The following is a 19,433-nucleotide window of genomic DNA, read 5'->3' as shown; positions in this document are numbered from 1 at the left end:
AGGCAACGAAATTAAAGTGCTGATATTAACAGTGAATTTAATTTTAAACTTAACTTAGAATATTCCATCACTAGCTGTCTCCTCTTTAATGATCTATCCTTCCTCCTCTATCTGTTTCAATACATGTGATTTTCCTCTTCTAAGACATTTCTCTTCCTTGGTTCCATTGATGCCAGTGGCCACCGTGGCATGAAAAGAGAAGAAGAATCTGAAGGTTTTTAGGTGTTTGCCAAGGCAGAGTGAAGCACTGGGAACGTGCTTTCTGCCCGTCTCAGCTGGGGCTGCATTTCTGCAGGTGGGAGAGGGCATTCTCGTGCTTGTCTCTGAATCTGCAGAAAGAAAACGAGAAGCTTCACGGATTATGCGCAGAGCACAGAAGACCTGAAAACGTTCTCAAATATTCGATTCCTACTTCCTGCCTTTGCTCTGTTCTTGGGCTTTTCTTAGCACCAGTCAATCCTCTGGGTTTCCCATCTGAGCAAAATGTGTTTCTCCCAACGGTGAAGGAATTATTCTCCCGTAACTGACCCTGGAAGTTGACAGTAAGTTGGAAGAACGCCTCTGGACCTGCTGGTGACAAACGGATTAATCCCTCATTTATTTCCACTTCCATTTTCCCCCCCAGGAAAGTTTCAACATTCTTCCAAGAAGTACCTCCTCAAAGAGTCTACTAGGTAATCGTTTGTCATATAGCAAAGCCATGGATACTAAGCTGTCACAGTTTCCACTTAGAGGAAATAGGAACACAGCTTTTCTATATAAACTGGCTCGCTCCTGAGCTCCCGCAGACCCAGTTCGGAGCCGGAATTCTTCGAGAAATCCTTTTCCAGCTGACAGGAAGACATGGATTCTCGCAGGCCACGATGGCTTCCCGGCGTCGTCCCAGTAGGACAAGAGGTAAAGGGAAGCTGGAAGGGGAATCTTTCTCGTCGTTTTGGATTTAGGTCGTCGTTGTTTGTAATATAATTCTGAAGGCATTAAAACATTCGGTTCAAGGAAGCAGTCATTAAGAGAAAATTTGGCAAGTGCCTCAGTTAACTTTGTCCAGCCCTGTGCAGGAAATCTGGGATTTATGGTTCAGGAAGCTGTTTTAATCCACCGCGGCCTGGCCAAGTGGTGTATGGGGATGGTGGACAGGAGCTGGCCGCCTAGGGGCCGGACGGTTGTCTGACTGCCAGGAATCCAAGGTGAGGTCCACTTTTAGGAAAACAATCCCCAGTTACGTTGACTGGATGACACATCAAAATGCCACCCATTTTAAGTTGGACATTTCCTATTTTTGTAATCAAACCCACCCTCTCCACTTTCCTTATCAACTCGATTGGTGGAGTGGTGTTTCAGTTAAAAGTGGCTCGGTGAGAACCTGGGAAGCACCTGGTCTGCAAGACCGTGAGCTGGTCTTCCAGGAGCTTGGGTTCGGATTCACAAGGGGGGGATATTCTGTGCTCAGTTTCTGTTGCAGTACAGATGGCATCCATGCCCACTGCCTGACGAGGGGCATCAGTCATGCGGGGCTGGGGGAGAAGGGAGGAAGACAAGAAACGTAGAAATCCTTTTGGGTGTATGACTTACGGAGTGATTTCTCAGACACCTTGGGCCCTGGAATCAGGAATGAGGTCTGCTGCCCACTGGAAGGAACGTGGACCCGTCCCCATTTGTACGGGAACTCGCCCCCACCTGCAGTCCTTTGTGGGTCAGGGCAGTGAGCCACAGGAGGAGAAATCCTTCTGTTCAAAAATTGCCCATTTGAGGTGACTTTCTTAAACAGCTTAGTATGATACAGAGTTTGGTATAAAATATTTAAAATGTTGGAAGAGAAAAGATCTCTGTGGAATTGTTGCACAAAAGTGTATTTCTGCATAGCTTTTCTTCTTGTTTTGAATGGAAATGAGCATAAGCAAAAAATAATAATAATAATTGGATTTGAGTTATTTTATGGTGGGGCCTGATTGGATGCTAACAGCTTTGAAAAAATACATTGACGGTATGTAACTGATTCCAGCTAACCCTAGAAAGATTGGTCTGCTATCAGAAATGGTAGAGATTTTGTGTTCGAGTGCTATATATAAAAATATGTTTAAAACCATTATGTGGGGCGCCTGGGTGGCTCAGTCATTAAGCGTCTGCCTTCGGCTCAGGGCGTGATCCTGGCGTTCTGGGATCGAGCCCCACATCAGGCTCCTCCACTGGGAGCCTGCTTCTTCCTCTCCCACTCCCCCTGCTTGTGTTCCCTCTCTCGCTGACTGTCTCTCTCTCTGTCAAATAAATAAATAAAATCTTAAAAAAAAAAAAAAAAAAAAACATCATGTCACCACACTTCTGCCGAGAAATGAATTTTCTCAAAATGTCATGTTGGCGGAAATTATTATTCATGAAAACAGAACTTGATCTATTTCCTGTTTTGCCAGATAACTTAAATGCCTTATGCTGAAAACATAAATTGCGTTCATATCCATGCACACACGCGTGTAGAGCACCTTACAGTTTACAAAGCCTGCTTAAGGTCATTATCTCACTGGAAAGACAGAGACCCAGGCGGGCTGAGAGAAGTGAGTTGGGAGGTCAGTGGGAAGGGACTCTTCAGCGTCCAGGGGCCCCTGAGCTGTCCACAGGCTCCCCTCAAACCTAAAAGTCAGGAGACTCTCATTAGCACCACCCACAATGAGGAAGCTGACCTGCCGGGGAAAAAAAAAAGTTTTCCATTATGAAAAATATCATTTTTCAGTTATGCAAATATTAGAGGACAGCAATAAATAAGGACGTATCCCATGGCTTCTGCCAACAGGTTGCTGGTAGATAATTACATTTTGGAACAACTTTATGATCAATTGAGTTGATCTTGGCCAGAGTTCCAAATGTTTCCGCACGTTATCTGCTGACCAAATCCAGTTTTCTAATCTTTCTTCACACACTTGCCAGGCTTCCTTTCGGCACAGTGCGGGGTTGGTCTGTTCCCTCCGCCAGCGTTTATCTGGTGTCCCCTGCGGGCTCATAATTGTGCAAGGTCTTGAAAAATGAAGTGGGAGGTCCTAGTTCTGACTTCAGGAAATATCGCCTGTAGGGCCTGTGTCTGAGTCCTTTCTGTAGCAAGTGTAAGTGTGTTTCGCACGGGAGCCTGGGAAAGGATTGGACACACATAGAGTGTAGTTCCAGAAAGCTGAATGACTTAGACGTGTCCCTTCGTGCCCTGAGTCATAGCTTCTTTGTCTCAAAAATCAAGGGCTGGGTGAGAATTTTTTAAAGGCCCCTTGCAGACATAAAGTTGGTGTTCTTGGGCGATGCCTGTCTGGATTTTGAGATAATACAGAAATCCCCCTGAAATAGCCACTGCTGTGAATCGGCCGAGCCTGGGCTAGATACACCCCTCGCCTTCCCTGCCGGGATGAAGTCTACACCTCACCATGTAAATGTTTTATAATCTTCGCTTGGAAAAGAAAGCGGCTGTCCTTCGCTGCTCTCTCTTCCCTCCGCTCGTTTGCGGTTTGCTCCGCCTGCCTCCAAAAGAAGAAGGAATGTAGAAAGGAGGGTTTTATGAACGGGGAAAACATTTTTGAAAAGCAATCTTCTTTCCGTCGTGTTGCTTACATGCACGGAGTCAAAACTGGGAATCCTTGGGCTTCGATTTTAAAACCTCAGCAAAGCATTAGGTAGTAACACAAAGGTGCTTTCTCCTCACTGTTCTGAGATCCATTCTGGCAAACGGTTCTGGGGGCTGTGTGATGCTCTGCGTTACCTGGAGAAGTGATTCACGGGAAGGTGGATTGCTTGATCTTGTCGGAAACCATGGAAACCCCCAATGCCACGTTGCTCCACTCTCCTGTGAGTAATCAACGAGAGACCGGCTGGAAAGTGCCTGTCGTGGAGATGAAGTGAGGGTCCTGAATGCACCCAGTGTGAGAGATCACACTCAGAGCCATCACTGTTTCCAAGTCCTGTTTCTGGCTTCCTTCCAATGTGAAGTCAACACCGACATTCTGTTGTGCTGTTTCCTGTTGTGGGTGGATTTATTTAATTTTTAATGAGTGATTCACAACCCATGGCTGTGTGTTTTCCTCCTGCTGAGAATTAAGACTTGTTTCCTTTAAAAAATTATTTTTGCTGTAATCTGGGTAACGTGGTGCTCAGCGTGTTTGAGACGACGGGACATGGCGCTATGACGCAGAGAAGACATTTCGCCTCCTCTGGGCTCTTACAAAATAGCAGTGTTGAGGTCATCCCGTGACAGGGGGGCTCTCGGTTAGAGGACGTCAGACCTCACGAAACATCCCCAAACCCTCCTCTCTATAAAAATGTTTTTAAACACTGTGTGCTGGTTTTAAACATTTTTTTTCACGTTGCTACAAATCCATTCCACTTGGAAAGCCATGTGGTCGGTCGCCCTCCCAGAGAGCCTCGTAACATAATCAGTTTCCACTCAGTCAGGCTTTCTCTCTGTCCGCCTGTTTACTCCAAGTGGCCTCTGTCCACCCAGCTGGGCTCACGTACCCCTTCTGCTCCGTTACCTTAATGGAAAATAGCGCCGGGGGTCGTCTTGGCGACCAGAGCGGTGGAGCTCCTGTCTCAGGGTCACTCCCTGCCTCGCTGCTTCTACCCTCGGCAGCTCAGCCCTGCGTCTTCGGATGGATGGGGCGTGAAGCCGTCTGGACAAGCACGTGCCCCACACCCAGCACCCGGGGTCCCAGCATGGGGTTTGTGTAGGAAGTCAGAAGTCCAGATACCTCTCCGATATTCGCGGACCACATCAGAAATCTTAATACTGCATCAGAACTACAAATAGCACATCAAGAATCCAAGTACCAGCCGGTTACCCAAGTACCTTCTCTAGAAATTCAGGCACCACGTCAGAAAGCCGGGTATTGTACCCGAAGCCCAAATACCTGGTCAGAAACCCAAGTCGAGCATCTGGGCACTTGTCATGCTGGTGCATAGAGGACATCTCATTTTTCACTAGAATGTGTTAACCCTTTTCAGAAATTCATTTAAAAGTAAAAAAAAATTAACTTTTATTTCAGCTGGGCTATCACGCATTTTATAGAAATTTCTCGGTTGTGTAAGTCATAGTGTCCCTGGCAAATCGGGAACAGTTTGGCGCTGGCCCCAGTCACAGAGCGCCGCGGGCCTGCGGGAGGGTCAGCGGACGCTTGAGGAAGTTGCTTCTTGACGTTTCTAATCCAGATTCTGTGAAAGACAGAGAACTAGTGTCAGTGGGATCTCAGCAATCCTGGTAGGACGTTTCCTAAACCCACAGGAAAGGGTTTTCTTGGAGGATATGGTTAAAGAGAATTAAATCCTCATCTTGGGAAATGAAAAGTCAAATGAGGAGAACTGCCTGATGAAACCAGCCGTTGGGCTGGAGGAAACGCAGTTTCTTGACTTCCTGTTTCCTGCCGTCCGTAACTTATAGACTAGGTCTGACGTCACTGAAGCTAGTGTCTGGTTGGATTCTTTGCAAAGGGACAGAGAACAGTCAATGTGGCTGCGTGCCCGCTGGTGACCTGTGGGTGGGGCCCAGCCGCTCTGGGGCAGCCAGTGTCTTAACATGGATCCCCAGGGGTTGCCCAGCACCCAGCAGACCCCGCAACTCCACAGACAGCTGGTGAAGGAGGGGATGAGCGAGTGGTCGGGCACGGGGAGTGGGGGAGAGCAGGCGGTCCCCAGAAAGAGAACGCCGCCAGTGCACTCCACGCGCCTGGGGTGGGGCTTAGCGCGCAGGGCCGGTGCAAGAGATGCTCGATTGCTTGTTCAAAAAGCAGGACAAAAAGCTTTTTCCTTTCTTCTGCCTTCTCTCTCTGGACCTCTCATGGGGATTGGTTTTTTGTTTGTTTACCTTCTGTCATGCTCCCTGGGGCATGGGGATACGCAAAGCAGCACAGACCCTCACCGATGCCCGAGGCTGTGCCCTGCAACTTGGTAGGGAAGTGCACACTTTGGGGGCTTGCAAGCAGACAGTCCAGAACCTGCCCTGGAGAGGTGGCAGAAGCTGGGCCAGGTGTGACTAGAGCTCCAAGCCCCTGGAGCGCTGCACCATTGTCCCATCAGACTGCACTGACAAAACAACTCAGGGATAAAATTAGTACAAATTAGGCAAGAAACCCCTTGCTCTGCACCCTTCTGAGTGTGTGTGTGGGGGGAGGGTCTCTGGGTGACCGCTCTGGTCTCACACCCCCGAAGCTGTCCAGCCACAAGAAATGATGGTCAGAGCACTGGAATGTTCACCCATGGATTTTGTAATAAGGGGCTTCTGTTCCCAACTAGCTCTTTAATTCTCCCTAATTTCATCAGCAGTTTCTGGGAAGGTGTTCCCTGCCCACCGGGGAACAGTCCTCCCCGTCCAACTCCAGGTCCACCTTACTACTTCCTGCCTCCCTCTTCACATTGTCATTCAAGCACTTACTACTGTGGTGTTTAGGCCCTGGGTCCCCTGCTGGAACGTAGGCACAGAAGGGAGGGCGCAGTGAATGACTGTGCATTTAATACTGCTTACACCGCTTTCTATCCTTTTTGTAGCAAGGTGGATATAACTAAATAAATGAAATTAACTCACACCCCCAAGTGCAGAGCACAGAGTCCAGATTTGCCAGAATGTGGGCGTGGCCGCCAGGGGACCTAGTTCAAATACCAGCTTGCCCTTAGCGGGCTGCCGGACGGCGAAACAGTCATGTGCCTTTTCTGGCCTCCATCTGAAGGACGTAGGTGGGTGCTCGAAGCCCCTAAATTCTCAGGGTCGGTGGATCGAGAATAGCACCAAGAATTCCCCAGCTGGGGCTCGGCTAATGGCCTGGAGCTTGCAGTGGGTTTGAAACTGGACAGCCCCCAAGGCTTTCTGTGGTTTCACAAATAGCTTCATGCAAGAGATTGTTATAAACACTGACGTGAAAGCCCTGTTTTCCTGTGACACTGCGATATTTGGCCAGTCCTTCTGGATGGACTAACAGGATGGCTAAAGTCAGCGTTGCTTGGAGCTGTGGCGAGTCTGCTGAGCATTGGGGAAAACTGTCGGGTCAGAAACCTCTTCATTCCTATGTGCCTCATTTAGCATTTCTGCCCTTGTTTGTATTCATTCTACACACACACACACACACACACACACACACACACACACACTGGGAAGAAAAATCCCAGACCACCTTGAACTAAATGGATTTGACCTCTATTTCTCAAATGCGTGCTAGTATGAAGTAGGGAGCTTTCTCTGAGAGTTCGGCCAGCCATCTACTCCACCTGCTCCCGCCTTAGCTGACAGCCCTGGCATTAAAGAGTCTAGTTTCTCCGGGAACATTCATGTCATGGACATCTTGTTGCCAGGACAGTGCAACTCCTCATTTCGAGATGATGTAAAGTCTCGTGTGTTCTTCCCGGTGTGGACGTGGAGCTGTGAAGGATGTCTAATTATTTGGAAGGGAGAGAGCCTGTCTAAGAAGGACATGCCATGCTGGAAGTTTCCGTTGCCCAGCAACATGTCATTTTACCTGGGTTTCACCAAAGGCCCATTTACTATCGATAGTGTGGAAAGGGGAAACCTGCCCTGTTCAAATCATCGCTTCCGTCATAGAAAAGCACGGCAGAGCGGGTCCGGGTGGACAGGCTGAGGGCCGCACACCAGTGGGTGCAGTGTGGGGGCAGAGGGCTCGGTGGCCCCCATTCTCGAGGGACCATACTGACTTAGGAGTAAGGCATATCAGATTGCTCGGGATTCTCACTGTGCAGTCTTCACCTTAAGAATCCCCTTCAGGGAGCGCCTGGGTGGCTTAGTGGGTTAAGCGGCTGCCTTTGGCTCAGATCATGATCTCAGGGCCCTGGGATGGAGGATGGAGCCCCTCATCGGGCTCCCTGCTCGGCGGGGAGCCTACTTCTCCCCCACCTTCTGCTCCTCCCTGCTGCTTGTGCTCTCTCTCTCTCTATCACAAATAAACAAATAAAATCTTAAAAAAAAAAAAAAAGAATCTTCTTCAGAAGGTTTCTAGCCAAGGCCACCCCGTTTTTGTAAGTGTGGCCCCCCAGTATGGAACCCATATGTGTGCATTCCCATTCATCCAGTACACGCCCCGGGGTCCCAGCTTCCACTCCACGCCTCGTTGCGTGTGAGCAGCTCAGCTCATGAGATCTCTTCTTTCCAGTGAAGGAGGACGCAGAGAGCCGCAGGGACAGCTCAAACCACACACCCTCAGGCTCTGCACTCACAGAAACCAGTCTGCTGCGTCCTGGAATGGGGGGGAGGGACTGTAAATGCCACGACCCCATTTCTTTATGGAGTGTGCGTTGCAAGAAGTGTGTCTGTTCATTGTTGTAACCTCGGCTTGAGGCCCTCTTGACATTCTTTCCTATGTGGGGAGAGTTTTCTTTCTGTTCCTAAAACAACAAACCTTCTCAGCTTCAAGCCTGGCCAATCTTAATAGAGTCGTGGCAAAAAAAAAAAAAGAAAAGAAAAAAGAAAGAAAGAAAAATAAAAAAAAAAGAGAGAAAAGGTAAAACAAAGTAAAAACCAAACAAACAAATAAAGGGCATTGGAGGGGGTGGGGGGCGGGGGGAGTCATGGGGAAAAAAGACCTGAATACACAAATACCCTGAATCAAATTCAGGTTAACTTCATGATTTGGGGCCAGATTTAGATTTGACATTTTCCTTGAAGTTTGGCTTTAGATAATTACCAGCTTTTCTGAATAGCTGGCTCCGAAGTCCGCTCCAGGTTATTTCTCCCCTTTTAATTAACACCATTTTGTCAGGAGGCTAAGCCAGCTCTTCAGACTATTTGCAGTAAGAGCTGAGGACAGCTGACTCTTGGCCCAGTGTCTGCAGAAGGTGAAACACTGAAATCCACGGCCTCCAGGGGGAGGTTTCCACCTGCCGTCTTCACGGCCGTGCCTCCCGTCCCTGCTGTGCTGCGGGGCTGTCCGGGGGTGCATACTTCTCAGAGCCCGACTCCAGGCTAGAGCCCCAGGGTGCCAGCATCCTTGCGTTTAAGTGCAGTTCAGCACTTGAATCCAACATCCCTTGTTCTGTTGAAGCCAGACTTCACAGGTCAGAGAGCTCAGGAATTCACTCAAGGGTACGTGTATGTATTTGTGTGTGTGTATGTGTGCACACTAGTTACAAGTAAAAGCAACATAGCAGCTGTACTCACGGCAGAACTCAGCCATTGCTTCAAAAATGAACGTGACAGAGGTGCAATTAATGTGAACTCCCAACCACGAAACATGTATTTTTGCTGATTTCTAGTTATGTCACTTTTGCTTTCTGAGAAGCTTTCCTTGGGTCATTGGAAACATCAAGAAATCCCTCCTGAAATTAAGGAGGGGAATCCATTAAGGTCTTGTGAGAGGTTTCTTCTGCTTGTTTTTAATCTCGTGGCACCCGTCGTTGCCGGGTCGCGTACAAGGGCACTTTCAGGAGGCCCCCTCCATCATGACCGCGACATGAAGCTAAGAGTTCCGTTAACTAAGTTTTACATAGTCAGGTGTTTGTTTTCAAAAAAAAAACCTGTGCCACGTGAAACAAATGGTTTGATTTAAGTGTGTGGTATGACTGCGGTGGGAAGCAGTTGAACACACAGCCGCGATGCTGCAGCATCACCATGGTAACCGGTGGAAATAATGGCCCCCTTCGGGAATAGAAGAGATCTCAAGCGTGTTGCAGGCGCGTCACATTGGCTGTCTGCAGGAGAGATGGTTTTCAGTGATTGTCTCAGAAATTTCTTATCATCAGAAAATGAATGAGAAGTGGCGTTTTCGGAAAATAAATGGATTTACCGACGACTAAGGTGACCCTCGACGTCGCCGAGGACTGCAAGGCTGAGATCTGAGAAGCTGATGATGCCGTGCCCGCCGCTGGTCCAGTAGCTGCTCGAGTCTGGTCACTGTCCCTGCCACACAGAGCACATCTCCGGGACTGTTGCTGAATTTTTTCTTTATTGGAGGCCGACATAATTGGGGATTAAATGGAATAGAGTATATAACTCTCGAGCACGGCGTTGCCCACAACAGAACTCAGTAAACAGTACTTGAAATCAAATTCTCAGGACCCAGTGAAAGTCAGTGCCTGGGGCTGGTCAGAGGAATTGTCATAGCATGGAAAAAAAAAAAAAAAAGGTAAGACGTTACAGCAAAGCACTGTCACACATCATGGGCCACTTTGGTGCCTGTTCGCGAGTGTTCCTCTGGAAGACAAGACACAGCGTTAGGCCTGACTGTGCACGGGCGACATTGGCACAAATCACCACGTCCCCCGGGAAGGGCACTTTCTTTATGAAGCCGCCAGTTTCCCAGGGATATGGTTTAACCCATAGAATGTGAAATAAAGAAGTTTCCACTTTGTCTCAAGGGAAGGAGAACTTGCTCAGAACAGGCAAGCAGCAGGAGTTTCGGTTTTTCGGAGAACAGACGAGAGAGTAGTCTTGTGGGTACGTTTCCCTTTTTATTTTAGGAAGTGCTGTGGAAGAAAACAGAGATATTTTTGACATGAGAAGTTGACTCTGCAAAGCAGCACCGTGCCTGAAATAGACTTGCTCTTCAGGCGGAGAGGAAAGCTCCAGGATGAAGGAAATTTACCTTTCAACCCTACATGGGGAGAAGCACTCGTAACGGATGTGCCAACGAGCCTCTTGCTTCCATGTTTGCACGATGGTTGATGGTTGTGTTTGGAAATGCATTTGAAAGATCTTTGAAATCTCGGTCAGCCTTGAAGGAGCCCTTTTGAAAGTATAGCATCAGCAGTAACTTTGGCGTGGGGGCTCGTGATTGGGGCTGTACGCTGTGCACGCCTCCTGTCTGCCCGCGGGCCGTGGATGCCTCCACTGCAAGCACAGTGCATGGGCCACGGGCTCTGCTCCCCCAGCAGGGACAGCCACCCCCTGCAGCTCCAGTCCCGGCAGCCAGCCTGGATTTTATGTTGCCTTTCTTACTGATTTATTTTAAGCTGGAAAAAAAAAAAAGTCACTACGCCACTACGACTATAAATTTATTTTTAAGTATTTATTTCAATGAGAGATGAGTGATCTCTCCTGTCCCTTTTCCCCTGCTGAATTTTTGGCTCTGGTTTCTGATGACATCGCCTGAGTGCCGGCAGCCGCTGGCCTCAGAAGGAGAGTTACACAGGGAATGCCCGCGTGAATAATGTATTACCTGTCGCCTCCGTAGCCCGCTTGGAAATACTCACACCGTCAACCAGGGACACTCCAGGGCTGTGGACATGGCTTTGAACACGGTGATCACCTAGGGGCTGCTCCGAGAGAGGTTGCTCCGTAAGTATCCGTGGATGTGGAATGGAGACGTGGAAGGGGATTTCTGGAAGCTTCCTCTTGTCTCTCATTTAGGTTGCGAGGAAAATGCGTTCTCCAACAGCTTGTAAAGTTTGGACCTCATGCTGGACTCGCCGGCAGTTAGGAACGTCACGGCAGCACTGTTCTGCGCCAAGTCCGCGTGGGTTTACTCCCCGGTTTGTAAGATGCGGCTTCCCTGTAGGTGTTGGTGCAGTTTGCGCAAGTGACTCATGCCAGCCGTGTGCCTGCCTGCTTCATACATTGCCATTTAACGTAGAAGTGCTTTCTCTTTCGCTTAAAATCTAGTAACGAAATGTACCCGAAGCAGTGAGAACAGACTTAAAATTCTGGACGTGCGTCTTTCAACGAATGTGAAAATTATAAAGGCATTTTCGGAAATACTTGACACGAAAGCTGACTAACCAATTATTTGGAACATTATCCCATAAAATCGGAGGAAGAGATTTTCTCTGCCTGCATTTCTCTTCTCTTCTCTTTCTTTCTTTTCTTTTTTTTTTTTTAAGCATACAGCCTGCGGTCGAAGGCCGTGTCACAGTGAATGGCACACGTTCTCACAGAGACCATTTGTGATTAAACGCACGGATTACTTTTCAATTGTGAATCTACTACCTGGATAAACCCAGATACGACTCACCCATGAATTATCTTTGATAGGTATGGTGAGAACAGCTTCCCTGCTGGGAGAAATAATAGGTTGCATTCTGTGCAGTGTTTTATTTCAACCAGTTTATCTCAGAACGCCCGTCTTTCCTTGGTACCCCCGCAAGCCCTGTTCTCCAGTCCAAGGACGCCGGTCGTCTCCGTGTTACCCTCAGAACCCCGCCCCCCCGCCCCCAGCGATGACTTGGGTCCCTGCCCCCGAGTGTTCCTCAGTGTGGAGCCACAGCATGCCCCAGGGGGCGACAGTGCCCAGTGACAGGAAGCTGCCTGCAAGCTTCACCCGGAGCCCGGGTAGAAGGGGGCCCCTGCATTTGGGCCTCCACCCAGGGCATGACCAATGCGATCCACAGATCACGGGAAATATGATGTTTGCTTTACCCCGTTTGCATTAGAGAGGACCTTCGGCTATTTGATGTTAGGAAGACTGGGGGGGAAACTTACTTGTGCTTTGTTTATGGTGGGAGTGGGCTTCTACCACCTTCCCGTCAACGATGAGCCACCCCAGCTGTTCTTTGCTAAAGAGAAATCTAACTGGGTGCCAGTGTATGCGTGCGTACTGTGCAGGGAACAGCATGCAGAGAAAAGTCAGGGACGCTGCACAGCGTGCCTGGGGCAAATTCTTCAGGACCGTTCAGTTTTACATTTGCTGGCTTTCACCTTGGGCAGCTTGGGTGCTGGTGTGCTGGAGAAAGGCCCATAGTGGGTGAAGCCTGAGCTTTCTGTGTGGAGTATTTTATCCCAGGTGTGCACGGGGTGGTGATGGCAGTTTGAGGGCGTTTGCATACAGGTGGCGCCCTGCAGGAGAACTCCAAAGGGAAAAGCATAAGGAAGAGAATGCTCTTCCGGAGTAAGATGGCAGTGGACGTCACTGTCTGACTCCAGGGGCCCCAGCTATGGAAACGGGTCAGAGGAGAGAGGAGGCAGCGATGGAGCCAGCCGGCAGGAAAAGTCGGTACTGTCAGAGCCCAGGAATGCAGGGGGATGATGTCTGCTTTTGCTCGTTGTCATCTTCCCTTTGCTCGTGCCCGGCACCCCACGTGGCACGTAGCAGGTAGCAGGCGTTCACGCAGCTGTTTCTGAGTACATGAAAATGAACTAAAGGACAGGCAACATGCAAGACTTGGGGTCACATGTCTTATGTATGATGTGTTCAGTCCCTTTACAGGTACCTACGTAGCTTGGAGTATTGAAAAGCAGCGTGGGCTTGGCCAGCCCTGTGTTCCAATCCTGGCCTGTCACTTCCTCACTGAGACCTCATTTAAGGTAGTGACCAAGGGGCCAAGATGAGGCTGCTCTTTCTGCGGCACTCGACCTGCCACCTGCCTGGGAGCAGACCCCAGGCAGCATCGCTCTTATTACCGTGCTTGTCATTTCTGCCTTCCTGTTCTCCCGATTACACTGGAGAGCACTGATTTGTATTACTATACCTTGTTACATTCATTGTGATTATAGTGCAAAAAAAAAAAAAAAAAGAAAAAAGAAGAAAGTGGCATAATAAGGTCATTAAGCAGTTTTTAAGTGTAAAATAATCTTGAATAGCTGGAAAATTAAAAGGACATTTTACTCCATCCATTTGTGGCAGTCTGTGAATGGACATAAGGCACTGGAGTTCTGCCAGTGTTTTAAAATTAGAACTAAAGAAATGAGACCCAACTTAATTAGTATAAATGTTGCCGTGTAACTTCTAATAATGAGTGTAATTTGCAGCACAGGCTCACCATGTAATTTTGCACAATGGGACCCGCACAATGGAGGACTAGTATTTAATCACGAGAAATGATTAATACAGAAGGGCGAAAGTTTGGAGCTTGGAAGTCTGCAGGGGGCCCCGTGTGCCCACTGGGACAGCCCATCTTCAGCAGCGGTTCCAAGGCCCCACGCATCCCACCCCAGAGTGTCCACCCCATCCCCCACCCCCCGAGGAAGCCGTGTCATCTGCTGAGCTGTGTGAATGCCCCACGTGACTCCAGGTGTCTGTGCTGTTTCCTCACCTGGAGAGGGAGGATGCTGATGGTCCCATTCTCTTACTCTTGTGGCAGGGGATTAAAGGGATTCATGATGGAAAGCACTCAGTACTTAGCACTGAGTACACAGCACTCAACAGATGTGGCTTACTCTCACTTCTGCAAGTGTTATTGTCCATGAGGATCTTGGAAGCCAAACTGGAGAGGGTGCCTTTTAACCCGTAGCACAGGATGATCTGTCTTTCCTGAGATACATTCGCATAGCAGAACATTGGCCATCTTAAACAGAACAATGCAGGAGCGCGTACTGCATCCGTAATGTTGTGTGAGTACCATCTGGGCCCAGTTCCAGCACATGTTCCTCACCCCAAAAGGAACCACCTGTGCCCATTTGCAGCTGCTCCCCGTCTCCCCCTCCCCCAGCCCCTGGCAACCACGAATCTGTGTTCTGTCTCTTCGGATTTACCTCTTGTGGGTGTTTCACATAAATGAAATCATACGACCTGTGACCTATTTGTCCGACGTCTCTCCCTTAGCAGTATGTTTTGAGGATGTGCCCATACTTCCTTCCTGTTCATGGCTGAATAGTATCCCATCGTGTGATGGACCACACTGGTTTTGTCCATTCATCCGCCGAGGAAGGTTGTTTTCTGCCTTTCGCCTATTGTGGCTAGCGCTGCTAGGAATATTCAGGGACAAGTTTTTGTTTGAGTACCTGCTGTGAGTTCTTTCAGGTAGGCTAGGATTACTGGGTGCCATTGTGGCTCTCTGTTTACCTTTCTGAGCAGTTGTCAAAGTTGCCCACAGTGGTGGCGCCATTTTGCGTTCCCGTCAGTTGTGGATGAGGGCTCCATTTCTTTCACATCCTTGCCAACGCTTGTTAGTTTCTTCTTCTTCAACTTTTTTTTTTTTTTGATTATAGGCACCCTAGTGGGTGTGAGGTGGTATGAGACTGTGGGTTTCCTGCGTGTTTCCCTAATGATCACTGGCTATCGGGCATCCTTGCCTGTGCTTGCTGGCCATTCAGAGGTTTTTTTTGGAGACATGTCCACTCAAGGTCTTTGTCCATTTTTTTGACTGAGTTATTTGTCATTCTGTTGTCAAGCTGTAGGTGTCTTTGTGCATTCTGGATGCCAGATCCTTACCCCCTATATATCATTTGCAAATATTTTTCCCATTCTATAGGTTGTCTTTCCCCTTTCTTGATATTATCCTTTGATGCACAAAAGTCCTTGATGGCTTTTGGTGGAAACTGAGCATAGAAGTGAAAAACTTTGAATCACAAAGAGAGAAAGTCCTTTCCTTCTTTATTCTCCTCCTGTCTTCCTCAGACTCAAAGGGAGGCTCGCTTTGGGTTCAGTGTGCCTTTAACATCTCTGAAACTTGCTAATCTACCTTTTTAACGAAAGGACAGCAGGCTGTGACCCAAGCACCTCCATTTCATAGCCCGCCTTCCTCCTGCCTCTGAGCTGATTATTAAGGTCATCTCTGTATATGGCTGGCAACACTGCTTTCCCCATTTACATGAATGAAAAGAGTTTCTTTTTATTTTTTTATTTTTTTAAAAAGATTTTACTTATTTATTTGACAGAGAGAGAGACAGCCAGTGAGAGAGGGAACACAAGCAGGGGGAGTGGGAGAGGAAGAAGCAGGCTCATAGCGGAGGAGCCTGATGTGGGGCTCAATCCCATAACGCCGGGATCACGCCTTGAGCCAAAGGCAGACGCTTAACGACTGCGCCACCCAGGCGCCCCAAGAGTTTCTTTTTAAATACACGTATTTGATTTTTTAGAAAAAATGAATGAGGGGCACCTAGCTGAGTGAGTCAGAGGAGCGTGTAATTCTTGATCTTGGGGTTGTGAGTTCAAGCCCCATGTGGGGAATAGAGATTACTTAAGTAAATGAAACTTTAAAAAAAAAAAGGAAGGAAGAGAAAAATGAGTGAATGATGTGACTGTGACAAGCTTGTGAAGGTGCTAAGAGAAGTCAGGGCTGCTGCTAGAGGCCCCCACGGGGTCCATGAGCAGGCGGCGGGTGAGGGACGCATGAGGTCCAACTGTCTGGTGATGGGGCGCAGAGCGGACGGACAGTGTTGGGCGGGCCTGCCATTACCGACTCGTCCTTGCTGCGTTCTGGGATTTTACTAGGCACTGCGCTGCACTGTTCCTTCCTGACTCCTCACTGCTGTCGGGTCAGGGAAGAAGGTCTCGTCCTTCAGAGCACAGGAAGTTGCGAAGTTTGCCTGACAGAAGAACATGGTGGGATGTGGTGACAGATGGATGTGAGACATGAGGAGGGAGGAGGGTCTGGAAGGATCTGGAAGGATCTGGAAGGATCCCACGGCCAACGAAGGGAGACATGGGCAGACAGGAAACTGGATGCATTTTTAGAAACCTTTCTTAGTTTCATGGGGCTGTTGTAAGACATCAACACAAACTTGGTAGCTTAAAACAACAGAAATGTGTTCTTTCGCTGTTCTGGAGGCTGAGGCGTGACACTAGGGTGTCAGCAGGGCCATGCTGCCCTTGAAGTCTCTGCGAGGGACTCTTCCAGCTTGGATAGCTCCTGGCCAGCCCTGGGTTCCTCGGCTTGTGGCCAAATTGCCCCATCTCTGCCTCATCTTCACATGACCTTTTCTGGGTGGCATGTCTGTGACCTCTCCTCTCTTCCAAGGCCACCAGGCATTGGTTTTAGGGCCCATCCTAATCCGTCATGACCTCATTTCCACTGAACTAATTACAACTGCAGAGACCGTTTTTTCCAAATAGGTCACACTCTGAGGTTCCAGGTAGACATGAATTTGGGAGGGCGGGGGGACACAATTGAACCCATACAACACCCATTGCATGTTGCCGGTTTCTCCTCTTCTGCAGAAGGTCCTGGGGGTGGCGTTGATACCATTGGGTTTCCTAAGACCAAACCTAGGGCATCCACCTTCTCTCTGGAGTTCGGGCCTCATCTGGGGGCCACACTACCAGCATCCCTGGGTGCAAATTCACAGACCAAGGGGAAAGTGGATTTTCACAGGCAAAGTTAAACCAGAGCACAAGAATCAACTTCAAGGTGCCTCTTAGACACTTAGATAATTTTGACATGAAAATCACTGCTTAATCTAAGTCTCTTTCCTCCTGTGTGAGTCAGCAATTAGGAGGGTTACAGCTTTTCAAGCTTGTTAACTTACACTTACACAGTTTCAAGATGCAGATAAGAGATGGAGCAGTATTTCTGCTGTGTCAGTCCTGGGTAGCATCTTTATGGAAAACTGCCCTGTGTGGCGGGGGAAGACTCCTTGGTGCAGGGCTGCTGTCCTTCGCTTCTGACTGCCTGACTTTGCCAGGCCCGGGCTACACCAAAGGGGAGATCAGTAAACACTTGGGTGGATAAAAGAATGAAGAAAGCCTACCCCAGGACGATCGAAGGGGCCCTTCTGAGCCCCAGAGACGGCACCAAGTGCCATGAGAGAATCTTTCACCAAAAAGAGCATTTCTGTGATGGCTCGGCCCTTTCCTCCTCCCTGTGGTCCTTGCATTTCAAATAAAAAGGACGTTCTTTGCTCAAAAGGGTTTGAGACAGCTGATGTCCAGTCTGACTGTTCTTAAAGAGGTCAACCTTTATTTGACCCGAACATTTCTAAACACAATTGAATAAACTCCATTTCTCGCGGCCTGTTTCCTATTTTCCTGTTACCTGACTTTCTAGCGGATTCTGACATTCATTTCTTTTGAGGTCTCTTTCCTTGCTTTTTTTTTTTTTTCCTGGTAACAAAACAAGGAATTCTCAAAGGACATAAAATTCTGTGATTCTATATTGATAAATATTTGAGGAGATGCAGCTGGTGTTTATAGAGACATTGGTTGGGGAAAAACAAAGCTCAACTCAGGCTTTTTTTTTTTTTGTAAACCTTTTGGCCATTTCATTCACTCACTGAACAAATATTTATTAAGTACCCATGTTAGGATCCAAGGGCGTTTCCCAGGTATAACAGAGTTAAAACGAAATTCTGAGTGGAGATATTTGGAATCCCGAACCCACGAAATGCTAACATTGGTTCGTGCCATAACAGTTCATAGATGTTGGGGGGTGGGGAGGAAGTGCAAGTAAATATTTTCAGTGAGTATTTGGCATTTACAGAATGTTCTATTTGTCCTGAGAGGAAGTGTTTCTCAGTTTAGGCAGAGTCCCATGCTCGCCTCGCTGGTCCTGGTAAAATCTTAGAGTTTCAGAATAATTCCCAGGTGTGATGAGCTTACTTTGACGGTGGAGATGTGGTTTTCTAAAATCTGGTTGTGTTCAGACTGCCTGGGTTTGAATTCAGGCTCTGCCTGTTGACAGCTGGAAAGCCCGGGGCAGGTTTCTTAACTTCTCTGATCCTCAAAGTCCCCCACCGTAAGGCATGAGGAGAGCCTCGTACATCTCCGAGAGCTGCTATGACGGTCAAGGGTGTATGTGTATAACGTGCGGGGAGCAGCGTCCACACCAGAGCACTGTCACTGTCATGACCAGGACCATCGCTTGTCCTCATCTGTCTTGCTTCTAGAAATGGTTGTCTCTGAAATAAGGGTGCATGTTCTGTCCCAGCTACCGAGTTCCTGTGTAGGTAAACATGCTGAGTCCTAGTGCTGACTTGCCGTCCTCCCTGCTGCTCCCAGAGGCAGGCTTGCACTGCGGGTGGTAGCAGTCCCTCCCCCCTCCCCCCACCCTGGAAGGAGGCTGCACTGGGGTCTCCTCCCATCCAAGCCATCAGAGCAGCCCTCCTCCTCGGGTCCAGGAGGCAGAGCATCGGGGCAGAGTCACAGGCGTCCGGTCATGTCCCCAGCCACCACTCCATAAATGCCGTTGGGTGTATGAACCCGAGACTTCTCACTGTTCCAGAACCGCCTGGTCATGCTGAAGGCTTATGTCTCTGGGACTGAAACTGCCTTAGGTTTCCTTCCCTGACTCAGAACACCAGAGTCTATTATAAGATAAAGAAAATTGATTCTGTTGCTTCTTGTTTGACTGCCTTTGAGCTGAACATGTTTTAAAGTGTTTATTCACATTCCAGAAAGGGTGTGAAGGGCTTTCTTCTTACCTTACAGACTTTCCCCAGAGGCTCAGTGAGGTCACCGTTTTGCTCATTTTATAGACTCAGAGAGGGAAAGTGCTGACCCAAGGCCACACAGACGGTGGCCCAGAGCCCAGGTCTTCCTGAACCGGTGGTCAAGGCTCCAGGCTGCCAGGAGAGCAGCCATGGCTTAAAAGATGCTGAAAAGAGTTCAGTAATTTGGGGTTTCAGACTTGGGATTCCCCAATTCCTAATTGTTTGAGTAGATTGATTATATCGAGAGGGATTTGTTCAGCACATTTCTGTTTGGGGAGGTTTCATACTAAGATACAAAATGTCTCTCTTGGTTGAGCGTGGTGACCTCGCGTCCATCCGTCTGTCTTAGTCAGGTGGACATTCAGTGGAGCGCCCTTCGAGAGAGAAAGAGGACATGTTGGTAATTCTGCTGGCAGCGGGCATGAAGCGAGACTGTCCAGGACGGGTGGGCACG

General features: G+C 48.6%; 1 protein-coding gene across 3 annotated transcripts in view; it reads left to right on the top strand.

The window, feature by feature from the left end:
• Positions 1–19,433, top strand: part of PTPRE (protein tyrosine phosphatase receptor type E) — a 153,109-nt gene that overhangs the window by 63,670 nt on the left and 70,006 nt on the right. Inside the window, exon 3 of one of the 3 annotated variants that reach the window (XM_087862572.1) lies at positions 626–897. The exons of the other annotated variants lie outside the window; for them this stretch is intronic. The gene's annotated coding sequence lies outside the window, so the exon portion shown is untranslated. The remainder of the gene's footprint in view (positions 1–625; positions 898–19,433) is intronic. 3 annotated transcript variants of the gene reach the window in all.

The sequence above is a fragment of the Ursus americanus genome, chromosome 6, assembly GCF_024610735.1.
Source record: "Ursus americanus isolate L20-20 chromosome 6, mUrsAme1.1.p, whole genome shotgun sequence".
NCBI classification, from domain to species: Eukaryota; Metazoa; Chordata; class Mammalia; order Carnivora; family Ursidae; genus Ursus; species Ursus americanus.
The sequence above is the reverse complement of the archived record's forward strand: the minus strand, read 5'-3'. Positions and strand labels throughout refer to the sequence as shown.